At 41.6% G+C, this 14,444-nt stretch overlaps 1 protein-coding gene across 9 annotated transcripts in view; it reads right to left on the bottom strand.

Annotated features, from left to right (window-relative positions):
- Window positions 1-14,444, bottom strand: part of PAM (peptidylglycine alpha-amidating monooxygenase) — a 297,725-nt gene that overhangs the window by 229,744 nt on the left and 53,537 nt on the right. For 8 of the 9 annotated variants that reach the window (XM_055143866.1, XM_055143857.1, XM_055143854.1 and 5 more), the window contains exon 1: window positions 8,008-8,165. The exons of the other annotated variant lie outside the window; for it this stretch is intronic. The gene's annotated coding sequence lies outside the window, so the exon portion shown is untranslated. Of the gene's footprint in view, window positions 1-8,007; window positions 8,166-14,444 lie in introns of those variants that run through there. 9 annotated transcript variants of the gene reach the window in all.

The raw sequence follows: 14,444 nt of genomic DNA on the forward strand, positions 1-14,444 counted from the left end.
AAATATATATATTTAGATGATAGTTGACTTTTCAGCTGAATGAGAATAAAACAAGTTGATCAGATTCCCAGCGAGAATTTGCCACTTCACTAAAACTACCGTGACTCTAAAACAATAAGAGACCCAGAGATACTTGGGGGGCTGAGGCCAGCTTTGTCCTGGATAGCCAGTGTCCATCCCTGGGGAAAGCCAGTGAGCACCACGGGGTGTGACACCCCAACAAAACCAAAACCCAAATAATAATGATAATTGGTAAGAAAATTATTCCCCATACATAGTCCTGCTAAGGACATCGACCCGAAACTCCTTGAAATGCGTGTCTTTTGAATAATTCCGTATGTGCTCTGGGCATTCCACATCCATTAGTGACACTGAAATCTGATTGAAAGGGACAAGTCTGACCTTGGTCAAAAGGGAGAGCAATGCTCCGGACTGAGGGGATCTCCAGTATCCCAATTAAGAAGTCACCTTTCTCACCCCAGAGCAAAGGGGAGAGGAAGGAAGGACTGGAGGGGGGGCAGGGGAAGAGACAGATGAGAAGGGCCAGGTTAGGGGAGTCGGGTACAAAGGTGTTGTTAAGGAACGACAGAGCCAAATCTCCAAACCCCAGAAATCAAGAGACCCAACATTTAACAGCCGGACTTAAAAGGTGCCTGTGAAGAGGGCGGGCTGGGAGGCGGCAGGTGCATGGGGGGACCTGGGAACACTGGGGGAAGTTGACGCTGGTGGTGGGATCAGTGCTGCAATATTGAATGTCTAAAACTCAACTCCAAATGACTTTGTAAATCACATTGTATTTATCTTCTAAAGAGAAGGGGAAAAAAAGAAGACAAAAAAAAAACCCTCAAAGCCTAAAACAAAAACAATAAAAGAAGTCACACTCTCTCTTCTGAGATTTTTGTGACAACTCTGAGTTTAAATTGTGCAATGAATTTTTTACCAAAGAGTTTGAAATCAGGGAACTGTGGGGTTGAGGCTCTGGTTGCCTTTCCTCTGACTAGTGAAGGCTCTGTCGTGTTGGTTAGGACAGACAGGCAGCAAGCGTAGGACACAGTTCCTTGTCCATGTTCCCGGGCCCGGGTGAGCCGGGGCTCGGGGCAGCTCAGCCATGAGCACAGACGGGTAGGCAAGTTTCCCTGGATGCTCAGCCTGTCTCCAGGGCCACGGAGCACGCTGGCTGCAAGAGCGCGACTCCCCCCGCCAAATCCTTCCCAGAGCGCTGTCTTGGAATAAGTGTTCATGAAAACCCGGATCCAATTGTGAAACTGCAGAAACGGGCACATTTCACACATTTCAATGACAAAATGGACAAGGAAATGATTCTAGTGGTTGCTTTGCTTTCTGTAAGGTTCACCCATTTTCCAGATTTCTGTCAAGGCAGAGGTGCACAGGCAAAGCTGAAAGCAAGTTCAGTGGGCAAAGGGAGTAAGAGTCATAGCGCTTCTCTCATCAGCAAAGTCACCGGCACAGTTATTTCCCCAGGAGGATGATCGACCCTCCACTGCAAACACCCTGCCCCCACCCCCAAACTCAACACACAGCCGGGTCCCCCCAGGCACTGGAATAAGGACCAGGGTGTAAGCAGTCTCCAGGGCAATTGGGGATGATTTCTGTTTGTCTGCTTGAAGTTGGCAGATTTCCAGGGAGACTCGGAATAGTAATCCCTTTCTCTGAAAATGGGCTAGTAGGCCACCAAGCTTGGAAACCTCGAAAAGACTTCAGGATATCTTCCTAATTCCATCACCTCCTTGCTACTTGCCGCGACTCCATTATCAGCGAAATGCCCTGAGATATAAAACTCTTGAGTTCATTTTCAAAATAGTTTCTCCATCTCTCTGAATTTTTTTGAAGTCTCCTTCCAGCCTACCCACCAGCTAGAGACCAAATTCAATTGAGAACCTCAAAACTCTCATATCCATTAGTGCGCTTATCTGATTTCTCTCAAAGATAAACTAATAAGATAATTTTTTAACAAAGTTAAAAGATCAGTAAAGCAACCGAACCAGTTCAAATGATTTAAAGATTAGAGTTTCTTCTATCTGTCAAAAAATGCAGACACTCTCTGAAGCATTTTTATTTCTTTTCAAGTGAAAAAGATCTAATCTCCAGTCACTCTAATTTGCCAAAACTAGGGGAATTCTGTATAAAAATATTATTTCTACATTTAAAATATATTTAGAGGTGTTTGGGCTTCCTATTACCACTTGAAAAGGTACACAGCAGTGAGACAGGAAAGAAACCGAGCATTCAGTGAGCTCAATAAGGGCATAAAGAAACTCTACTAAATGTTTTTTTTTTATCTCCATAGATAAATGCACTGCTATTTTTTTTAAAATTGTGCAATATAATTTTAAAAAGTGAGATAATATAGTGAGTGAGGTGCCCTGCACACAGTGACCTAGGTTTGATCACTGGTGTCCACGTGGCCCATCAGGGGTGGTCCCTGAGCACAGAGCACAGGAAAGCGCTGAGTACCACCTGGAGTGGCTACAAAGGCAAAATGATAATAATAATAAAATTTTGTGTAACTGACTGATATTTGATTTTTCACCTCATCATCAAATACATTTCTCCTTCAATGATGATATTGTGACTGAAACACCACATGACAGGAGAAATTTTATTTTTGTTTATATATACAGAAATGGGAGGTTGTCCCCTTCTTGTAGCAGAAAATGAAGGGCAAGACAATTTCTATCCAAGAAAGGTGCCTTCCACCAGCCCATGTCTCTTAAGCAAGTGTACAAAGGATTGTTTAATTTTTTTCCCAGAAAATGGCACCACTATTAAAAAGTAATATAAGTAAAAAAAAAAAAAAGTTGTTCTTTTTCCAACTCCTTTCCTTGAGAGAATCATAGCAACAGATAATTTGAAGCTTTGTGTCATAAAGTAATATACCAGTTTCTCCTCTGCATCTCTCGCTAACTAGTGTTTAAAAAGAAATGTTTAAAACTTCTAGTACACCTTCTCCAGATGGAGCCCTGGTGACACTGAGCAGCAACTAACACGGCTCCGGCTTGCGGGACTGGGACACATCTGAGCTGCGGGGGGGCACTGGAGTGGGGTGGCGCCAGCCCAACCTCCAAGTGGCCCCAGCCGCCAGAAGTCACGCCCTCGACCCACCCTCGGCGCCATCTTGCCACATTCAACAGAGAAGAGGCCAGGCATTCTGGTGAGCAACGCGGCCGGAGAAATGCTCCGGACCCGAAATCGGGCCAGCAACACTGGAGATCCGAATGGAGGAGGTACAGCCAGCACACCTTCTCCAGATGGAGCCCTGGCGACATTGAGCAGCAACTAACACGGCTCCGGCATGTGGGACTGGGACACATCCGAACCGCGCGGCTGCTACGGCCGCGCGACCTTTTCTAAAATCAGAAAACATACAATCTTTTAATGGAAAACCAATTATCAAATGCTTCCTTAGTAGGGCTGTCTTTCTTGGGGGGAAACTCCAACAACAATAGTGAGTTTTGTTTTGCAATATGGAACGTAATCAAGGTAAAGAGAAAATGAAATGAAATTCATCATTTATACAGTTGGGGATGGGGCAGCGGGGTGGGGGGTATACTGGGGATTTTGGTGTTGGAATATGGGCACTGGTGAAGGGATGGTGATTGAATATTGTATAACTGAGACATAAACCTGAAAAAAAATAAAACTTCTAGTAAATACAAATTAGCATATGCTGAGTATTGATGGCTCCATGTGCCATGAATTTGCTTAACTTTATACTGAGTCACAGGAAGTGAACAATGAGAGAAACTCCTTTTTCAGCTGTTAGCCTCAGTTCTTCAATTACTGATTATGGAAAGCTAGGAAATGGTGCAGAGCCCGCCTGTCACACTCACATGCTGGGTCTCGTAGCTCATGTGGCTAAATGTCACATCAATGGTGATGTCACATATAGTAACTCAGGGTTACTAGATCTCACATCTGCGTCTTTAGTGGTCTAGCTGAAATTTCTAAAGAAACCCGACTTATTCACATAGGAGTTAACTAACGCAATTCTCATGATCCCAAATCAGCTCTGTTTAATTAACTTCATCTGATGTGAGTCTCTTTCACACACAAAAACTATTGGAGCGATAGTACAACGGATAGGGCTGGAGTGATAGCACAGCAGGTAGGGCGTTTGTCTTGCATGCAGCCAATGGGTTCGATTCCTTCGCCCCTCTCAGAGAGCCTGGCAAGCTACCCAGAGTATCTCGCCCACACGGTAGAGCCTGGCAAGCTACCCATGGCGTATTCAATATGCAAAAACAATAACAACAAGTCTCACAATAGAGATGTTACTGGTGCCCGCTCAAGCAAATTGCTGAGCAACGGGATGACAGTGATATATATATATATATATATATATATATATATATATATATATATATATAAAACAAGTGAGAATAGTGTCACTTTAAAATGTCCACTTTGGAGTTTTGAACATTTGAGTTGACAAAACACTTTTTTCTAATCTGTTTCTCCTCACTAATTGTCCCGAGTATTTTAAAATCATTGGGGCTGTTTTGTATCCACCAAATTAGGTCAAAATTTCAACGTCTCTGTTGGTGATCATAGGTTTCACTTTCAGCCATTGGTAAGAACATCTAATTCAAGAACTGGTTGTTGATAAGAATCAGCCAAACATCTTATATTTATTCTACCTACAATAATAATTTCTATAATAGTCCCACAACCTCTGTGTTGGGGTTTGAATCCCTAGGACCTTTGACTATGCTCTGTTTTATGGCAGAAAGAACTTTGACGATGTGATTAAGGTTGGAAACTTTAAAATGCTGAGATTGTCTTGGGTTATCAAGATGGGTCCAATGTAATCACATGAATCCTTTAAAATTAATGGAAGTTTCAAAGCCTTAGAAAACCAGAGATGGCCATGCCAGGATTCAGTCAGCCTTGCAGGCTGTGAAAATGCTGGAAGCCATGAGTCAAGGAATGCAGGCAGGCCCGAGAAGCTGGAAAATACAAGGACAGTGTTTCTCCCCTCAGCCTTGAGAGAAGAAGGATTCCCTAGAGATGCTTCAACCCACAGAGAGCTGCATCGGGCTTCTAGCGAGCAAAGCAACCCGAAGTGGCATCTGCATCCCACTCGTCACCAAGTTCGCAGTAATCTGTCACAGCAACAAAGGAGAGGTGATACACCGTCCCAGTTGCTAGGCTGTCTCATTTGCCTCATGGCTGGGATCAAAGCTTAAACACTCTTATAGTAGGAGGACACGTACCTTGCACACAGCTGGCCTGGGTTAAATTCCTGGCACCCCAGGTGGTCCCCAAGCCCCATCAGTACAGATCCCAGAGTGGAGCCAGGAGTAAGCCCAGAGCACCACTGCTTGTGCCCACCGAACAAACGAAACCAAACCGTCTTGAGCATGAAGAAATGTCCCCCACAAGGGAGTGACAGTGATGGCAACAAAGTAGGCTTGGGAAAGTGTGGGCATCCAGGCTGCTGGCTCACTCTGCCACGAGCTGGCATAGAAACCTGAGCAGACAATCGCTCGAGACAGGACGCCCTCTCTCTTCTCATTAGACATAATACGTGTTCCTGGAGCTGCACTTTCCAGACAGCTTTCTCTAATTCCTCAGAGTATTGATTTGGTGGAACTAGCCTCTCCCAATGAGAATGAAAGAAATACTTTTCCCTGCCCTTTATTATCTCAGACTGGTCAATTCTATAGAGCGGGCATATTCATTCCTCATCAGAAACAAGGTTAGGTATTGTAAACCTTGAAACGTTGATAAGATGGCATAAAATCAAAAGAGAAATACTTCTAAATTGATTCCTAAAATTGCTTTGCCCAAATCTGCATGCTATCACTTCCTGGCTCCCGCAGGAAAGAAACTGTAATCTCCCTAGTCTATTCTATACAAACCACTACTTGTGCCAGTGAAGTCAGAAGAAGAATACTCCCATGGACGTTTCATGGATTTGAAACAGCCCAAGTATTTTCTTCACTACCAAGAGTTAACTACTCAATAGATATATCACCCCAAACCTTAATACAGCAAAGATCAAAACTCTGCCGTAAGACAGCCTAGAAGGTAATCACCCCATTTCTCCAACCCAATTAGGAAAGTGTTTAAATAAGAGTTTTGAGTGTTATAGAAAGCACCGGGGAGAAAGCAGTGGGAAAAGCGCATGCCTACCAGGCGTAGGACCTGGGGCCGGCTCCCCTGCCCCTTACTTCCCACACAGAGCTGTGGGCATATGTCTGGAAAAGCACCCCCAGGCAAGTAGTGCTGCACTGAGTACCCAGCTGGGAGTGTCCCTGAGCATCACTGGAATAAAAGAAAAGCATAGAAATAGTTTATACTTCAGTATTAACCTGACATACTATTAATACCATATAATCGGTATTATAATTCCTTTCTACCTCTCAGGAACTCTTTCTGATTGCAAATAACTAGCAAATTTCAGAACAAATTTGCATTCCAAAGAGAAAAAAAAATAAAAGCCAAAACATTTTAGCATGATCTCAGGGTAGAAGGGATTTCATAAATGAACCTTTATGCTATTTAAGGTAAGAAAGTTACCCTTCATATATAAGTAATTAGATCCTAAATCCTGAACCATATTCTAAAGTAAAAAACATTTTCTAGTTTTTAAGGTTTATACTCTCTTATAATCATGCATGGCTGGTTCATTATAGCAAGGTAAAGGAAGAGTACCACAGGTCTATGAATATCACATACAGATAAGGCAAGGGTAGACAGAAGGGTATATTCCAGAAAAGTCTAAAAACATGAGACAAAATTACTGGCCTGAATCAATGATTTTTCAGAAAAGGGCAGATGAAGCCATTGACAGACTTCTCCAAACAGCCATCTGCCTCCCTGCTGTGCAACCAAGGCTCACCGACTCACAGCAGTGGGCTTCCCACCCCATCCACTCCTCCTCCTCCTCCTCTCTCTTGCAAAGCTGTGCAACGATTGCTTCAAAACTGCCTTTCCCTACAACCTCACTCAAAGGCAGAATCACATTCTTCACAAAATCGTCCAAAATAGTCCTTTGGAAATCAAGAAGAAACAAAGACTATATGGGTTACAGAATAAGATTCCAAGGAAGTCAGGTTTGCTAAGATAAAACCTGTTTTGCATGCCTTATCATTCATTGCCCATCGATGAGGTAAACCATAATAGCAAAGCAGAAGTGGCAAAGGAATCCTTTCGTGGGGAATAATCATTCATGACCCTCTTCCTGGATGTTAATGTTAATGTTAATGCATCACTGGTATTTTCATTAAGCTCAACTTTGCTGGCTCACACCCTTTAAAAACATCTAAGTGTATTAAAAGAAAACTTTCACCACGCATTAATGTCATTATTCACAATAACAGGAGCATTATGTTTACCATCAAATTCTGATACAGCCCAAAAAGTATGAAGACTATAAAATTAAGTAAGAAATGATATCTATCAATACATTTAAACTTTGTGTTGATGCCAATAGGTCTTTGTCCAACAATGTAAGTTTTCATTTCTCTAAGAAGTAAATTCTCAGCCTCCCCCTTTCTAATAACATCTTCCTCTATTATTGTAGTCATTTTTGAATATTAATATCATTTCAGCTGGATAAAACACAAAGTTTCAACTAAAAATTACATAGCACGCATGCATGAAAAGAATCCCCATTTGCCCTGTGGTTACAGTCAACATATTTGAAAGGATTTCACGTATCACAAAGTGTTTGAAATGAAAAGCTTACTGTGTATGCTGCTGCTGCTTCCAGGGAAAGGAGCAAGACGAACACTGAGCAGACACAGTTATTTTTATAAACATACACACACACACACACACACACGCACACACACACACACACGCACACACACACACACACACGCACTCTCCAAAAACAAACTATAAATCTGTTCTAGAGAATTTTCTGAAACATCCCAAACACTAGGATTTCAGCCAGTAGGGTATGTAAGAAATCATTCATACACCTGCAACCAAATAATGGAGACGTTCGATCCCTGGTACGTGAAATAAGGCACTTACCTTCCATAGCCAGAGACATCTGAGTTGGTCCTGGAAACCCAGCAAAGACGGAAGAGCTTTATTTCGGAGTGACTCATCCCCACGTAGATGCTCTGAACAACCCCTGTATGCATACTGACATCATCAGAAGAGATCTGAAGGCAGAGGATACTATGGTAACCAAGCAATGTGCCGGGAGACAGGCGCCTTTAATTGCTTTAACAACTTCCTGGGGCTGGAGCTACCAGGCTTGGATTTGCTAAGTAGGAAATGAAGGTTGTCACAGAAGCAGTGAGTGTGACACAGAGCAAGAGGACTCAATGAATTCTGAATCTATTTATTGTGATGTGACTTTTAAATGACAAATGTCATCACCTGATTCCATTAGCAATATTCCTCTCTCAGCTGCAGCCTGACAAAGTCACAGGTCAATAACTAATGTTCCCAGGTAGCAATAGTATCAGTATTCATCGATGGTTTTCTCACTTAATGAGCATTAATATGGTTGCATTGCAAACATTCTTTTCCTTAAGGGTGAGTACTTGATTCCCTTTGAAAAGAGGTGAACATCTGTGTCTTAGGAGGTCAGCATACTGATAGCAATGAACACTGATTCTCTCTATTTACTTCTCCAGAAGGCGGCAGCTGCCCATTCCATTTATTTCACTGAAACCTTGCCAATGCATCACTTATCCAGAAAACACCTCCAGCGAAATGCCTAATTATGACACCCAGATAAAATCAGATAAAATATGCTGTCTCGATGTCACACATTCTTAATTTAACTCTCTTCCAGACAATCACTTCTATTTATAGCCACCTCCCCCCAAATCTTCACATAATTTAAGCCTTACTTTAGAGTATTTGCCTTCCCCGAATCTGTTTGCAGTTCACAAGAATACAGGGACTCTTAAAACCAACCCATTTAAAGTAATTTCTTGAAATAACAATGTTTCAACATCAAACTGAGTCTATAATGACATACCACGCTTATTTGATCAGATGCAGCACTTTAATAAGTATATAATTTATCATGCTGTACTATGAAAACTATTGTTTTCTCCTACATGAATATTGGATTGACATGTTTTTAAACAATACCATTGTCTAATTTTTCTAGTGCAAATACTGTAATTTGTAAAGATAAGCAAGCAACTTGGCAGATCCTCTAAGATATTCATAACAATAAAAAATGAAGGTTGTCATTCTGTATTGTATACTTAGATCTAAGCTATTTCAAAGAAACTATTATTATCTCTATTTCAATTTAGATGAAGCTAAGCCCGCCTTTAAATGTTTCCCTTGTGAGTAAATAGCACATAAATATATGGCAATAATACTGGTTACAAAAATAGCAAAAGAGAATATAACAGCTCCAGTTTACAATCTTGAAAAATACAGAGCATGTTAACCTAATTGACAAGCTATGTTTTTCACTACTGAGGAGGTTAGGGAGAATTCTGAATAAAAGAAGCAGTCCTCACATAAACATAAATAATTCAGTTTTCTGTAGCTTAATGGAAAGGTTTTCCAACAAAGTGGAATTACTTCTATCCTTTCTCATATTCTCCTTGAAGTCCTGGGATTAAGAAGTAAAATATGCACATTTTATCATATAAGTAAAAATATATATAAATATATATATATGGGTGCACACATAAAATTCAAAATTTCAATGTAACTTTTAACCTGATTATGCTCAAAAAATATCCAGAAGCAGATACACACCCAAATGTGACAAATGATTATTTCTAGAAGTTGCTTTTCAAAATGAAGAGATTCCTCCAACTCCTAAATTGCATACTTTTAAATTTGTCAAAGTGTTTAAATTGTGGATACAACTACTTCTATACTTTAAAAATATATAAATTACTGTAAATGTGTTATAAACTTGAGGTTCTGGTTTCCTTGTTCTCACAGGAAGCACTGACTTCTGGGGACAAAGCCTAATGTAGTGGCAAGACTAGTTCAAAGTTGCTTTAAACAAATCTGAGAAGGCAGATGACTCACCTGTCTAAACAATTAGAAAAGAAAAAGCAAATGAATTAAAAGGGAAAGGCAAATAAAAGTTATCTAGACAACATACACACACAAATGCACATGTACACATACAGAAGCAGAAGGTATATTGACTTTTTCAGAGAAATGACCATAATAAAGGAACAGGCCAACAGTAAATCTAATTTATTAAGACTTTTTTTTTAAAAAGGGTTTTTTATTGCCTGGAACAGGTACTGTAGGTAGGTCATTGCCTTGAACCGGCTAACCTGGATTCAACCCAGGCTACTCTATATGGTCCCCCAAGCACTGACAAGAGTAATTCCTGAGAGCAAAGCCAGGAGTAATCCCTGAGCATTGCGGGTATTGCCAAAAAAGTGAAAAATTAATAATAATTAAGAAACAGTGTCAGAAGGTCAGAGTATGTGCAAATGTCTGCTTTGGAGAGATAGGCTTCATCACCTGGTCGCTACCCACTCATGCTAGGTTTATTTTCTTCTAGGTCTACCAGAAAGCACTGTGTTAGGTTATCACGAATATTCTATTTCCTCTAGCACAATACTAATTCCTCTCCTGCCCAGGGTATCAGGCCCTGGGGCCAGAAAGATAAATTTCCAAACCTCACATTTACCCTGTCGTACATCTGTAAGTCCCAAAGCCATCTTTCCCCGGCCCCTTTGCGAGTGTTTTTTCATCAGTATATTCTCGATGCATTCTTAGAGGAAATCTTAAACTCTGTATTGAATTGATGGCTTCACACAAAAGTTCCTATCTACATTCCTCTGGCTGCCCAGGACAGTGCAGAGAGGCCAGAGTGGGTCACAACACAGAGCTGGGGACAGCAAAATCTGTCCCACACATACCCATCCCATCGGGTGCTTACATATGTTTGCCAGGTAACTCTGTATACTCTATCCCAAAATAAAAAAGAAAAATGTCACTTATTTCCCTGCAGATTCTAAGGCTTCACCGACATTTAAACGAAACTTATCATTTCTCCAGCTGAAGAAAATCAAACTATGAAATTTTCCTGGCATAAAAAAAGAGATAGAGAGAGAGAAAGAGAGGGAGAGAGAGAGAAGAGAGAGAGCGAGCATATTTCTCAAGCAATATCATCCCTCAGCTGTCAAAGTATTATGAACTTCATCTAACTCCCAGAAAACTGCCACAATCCTTATAACCAAAGTCTGAGGTTCAACAAAACCCTGAGTCTAACTTGTGCCTTAAACTAAACTCATATTGGGCTACACCAATTCAGAAACAAAAGAAGGTACAAGAGCCATTTCTGAAGCAATACTTGCGTCAGGATGTCTCAGGTTCTCACCAATCTACTATAGAGCTCAGGCTGCCTCTGACTCCTAAATAATCACTTCCCTGATAATAAAGCAAAAACCTTCAATACTAAATAAGTTTTGCCTTGAATTAATGCTGAACTTCCTCTTAGCCCAGATGAGTAATTTTCTTGGTTTGTCTGGTCTTGATACAACACTCTTCCTAACTCCAGTTAAGCATGACAGTAGTTTAAAAAAAATGACAAAGGTAAATAGAATTTGATTATTGAATTCTAGGTTTTATTGCATGGCTGTGGCTGGGTTACGGAGGTCCTCAGCTGCCAGGGCTCTGCTCAGGGCAAGGAGAGAGACTCAACCTGCCCCCTCCGAGGGGCCCCAGCCACAGCCATGCTCAAGGCCACTCTTCACATGCTTGGACGAGCCTCACACATGAAGGAACCAGCAGTGGAACCCAGGTGTGCAAGACCCGGGGCTGAGATCTCCAAGCCTGCTCATATTGGGACTGGGCCTCTTCCGCCCAGATCCCCCATTTTCCAGTAGCTAGGCAGTCACACCCACAAACTGCCCTCAGCACCGTGTAACCCCATCAATGGCCAACATCCAGAGACTATAAAACCAAGCTCTCAGAAGCGCACGGCCGCGAAGCAACATTTTATAGCCTAGTTCTCCCTCTCAGAGAACCTGGCAAGCTACCGAGAGTTTCCTGCCCACATGGGAGAGAGCCTGGCAAGCTCCCCATGGCGTTTACATATGCCAAATACAGTAACAATGATGGGTCTCATTCTCCTGACCCTGAAAAAGCCTCTAATGTGGCACCGTTTGGAAGGAGGAGTAAAGAGAAGCTTCTAAAATCTCAGGGCTAGGATGAATAGAGATGTTACTGAGACCGCTCGAGAAAATCAACGATCAATGGGATGATAGTGAGAGTGAGAGTGAGAGTGATAGGTTTTATTGCACCAGCTGAACCAAGGAAACACAGATATGAGGAAAATTATCCCAAGAACTAATGGTTACAGAGTTCTCATGTGTCAACACCCTTCAGTCCAGTGACCAACCTTCACTGTCTTGTCTTCCTTCCAGCCTCACGGCTGTCCCTCCAGCTTACAGCTTCTCAATCAACCATCTCACATACTCTGACTTCACTCACTTCTTCAGTCATCCTAGACATCAACTTTTCATTGATGGCCCTTCATAAGTATTGCCTTGAACCTGGTTAGCACAGAAGCCCAGAATCTTAGGAGGCATCTCCTGTGGATGAAATACTACATCAAATGCAAACCTCACAGCTCCAATTCAGACCCATCTTTGCTGACCTCAACAGACTTGGAGCTGTGGCCAGTTAGACATTAGCCCATTAATCAGGTCCCTGTGTCATCCTACCTCCAGGCCTCAGCTCTTAATTCCTCCTGGAATCCCACCCTTCCTCGCCATTTCCTCTAGTATCCTCCCAGACCATCTATCTCTCAGTCAGGAATTGGTTCCTCCTGAGTACTTCCAGAGCATTCTCTATCTTTGAAATGCACTTAAAACATTCGAGACTCAGAGTTACAGTTAGTTCAACGGCAAAACTCAAACTTTATAGGTCTGAGGCCCTGAAACTTTATAGGTCTGGCACCACACAAACATACACAAGAATCCGACTGCTTCGTTATTAACCTGTTATCTTATTTGCCTTCTCTCTGTGATCATTTCAGGGGTACTGACAAAGTCTCTACTTCTCTGGGATAGTAGAGCACCATGCCTTGCCTTTCGCATTCACTTGGTCGACATATTAAATAAATAAACTAAAATGGCCTCCAATTTCCTTAATTTTCCAAATGTTTGAGATTAATATTTGAGATTTCACTTACTATTTTAAACAAATTAGTGTGGATATTATAATTAGGGGCTGGAGCGATAGCACAGCGGTTGGGCTTTCGCCTTTCACGTGGCCAACCCATGTTGATTCCTCCGCTCCTCTCGGAGAGCCCGGCAAGCTACCGAGAGTATGGAGCCCGCACAGCAGAGCCTGGCAGGCTACCCGTGCATATTGGATATGCCAAAAATAGTAATAATAAGTCTCTCAATGAGAGACATTACTGGTGCACGCTCGAACAAATCGATGAGCAACAGGATTATAATTAGATGTGTTTGAAATTCCGCTATTTCAAACAAATTAGTGTAGATATTATAATTTCAGTTTTAGAAACAAAATGTAAAGATGCCATGACTTCTCACATCACAAAGATCCTCAGCTGGGTACCTGCTATTTCCAGAGGTCACAAAGAAGATGCTCTGACATTCCCTTGCAGTCAATTTATGAGCTGTCTGTGAACAACAGGTGCTAAGGTGACCTTACTTTTTCTTTACTATGCACAAAATAACATTTTATATTTACCCCTTTGTCTTCCCTGTCCCTACCAACCACCTCCAGGAGCACTCCTCCCTGCAACCAGTTCCCGGGGAAAAGTCCCTGACCTTGCTCTGCATAGGAGCTCAAGAGAATAGAAGGACCTCATGCTGCAGTGATAAGGCAAGGAGGATCAGGAAAGACTGGTCTGTCACAAGCACTCGGTAAAAACAGCAGTTATGATAACAAAGGGCAAAACATCAAAGAATCCTATTAAAACCACCTCCTTTCAAGGGTTTCATTGATATTCTGCAACTGTGCTGTAATTGAGACATGAGGAAGAAGAAATTGGTTAAGAGCCATTGAGAGTTTGAATGATTAAGTGAAAGTCTCAGGTGTGTGTGTATTTAAACTAATTTATGTATTTAAACTATAGGGAGTGGTCTTCTTTCAGTGTAAAACTCCATGTGTTATAACAGCATCCTATAATGGCAATTCTTTCAATAGTCCCACACAGGTTTATCTGTCTTCTAAGCCCATTAGTGTGACCCAACAAATCAGTTACTTTTCTCATTGAATGGAATGAAATTCAATTTTTTTATCTATAAATCACTTCAACTTGATTTCACTTAAAAACCTAGGATAAGATCCTTAAACTACCTGTGAACTCCTCTGAACTCCTCCCAAAGTTAATCAATCCCCCCAAACAGAAGGAGCATAGGGTCCTCAATGGTCTGAATCTAAAAGTCAAAAGAATCATAATTTTGGTTACTAGAATACCAAACACTTAGTTCAACGTTTCATGATCTTAATTCTGATTCTGATTCCTTAGAAGAAGC

Source organism: Sorex araneus, chromosome 1, assembly GCF_027595985.1.
Source record: "Sorex araneus isolate mSorAra2 chromosome 1, mSorAra2.pri, whole genome shotgun sequence".
NCBI classification, from domain to species: Eukaryota; Metazoa; Chordata; class Mammalia; order Eulipotyphla; family Soricidae; genus Sorex; species Sorex araneus.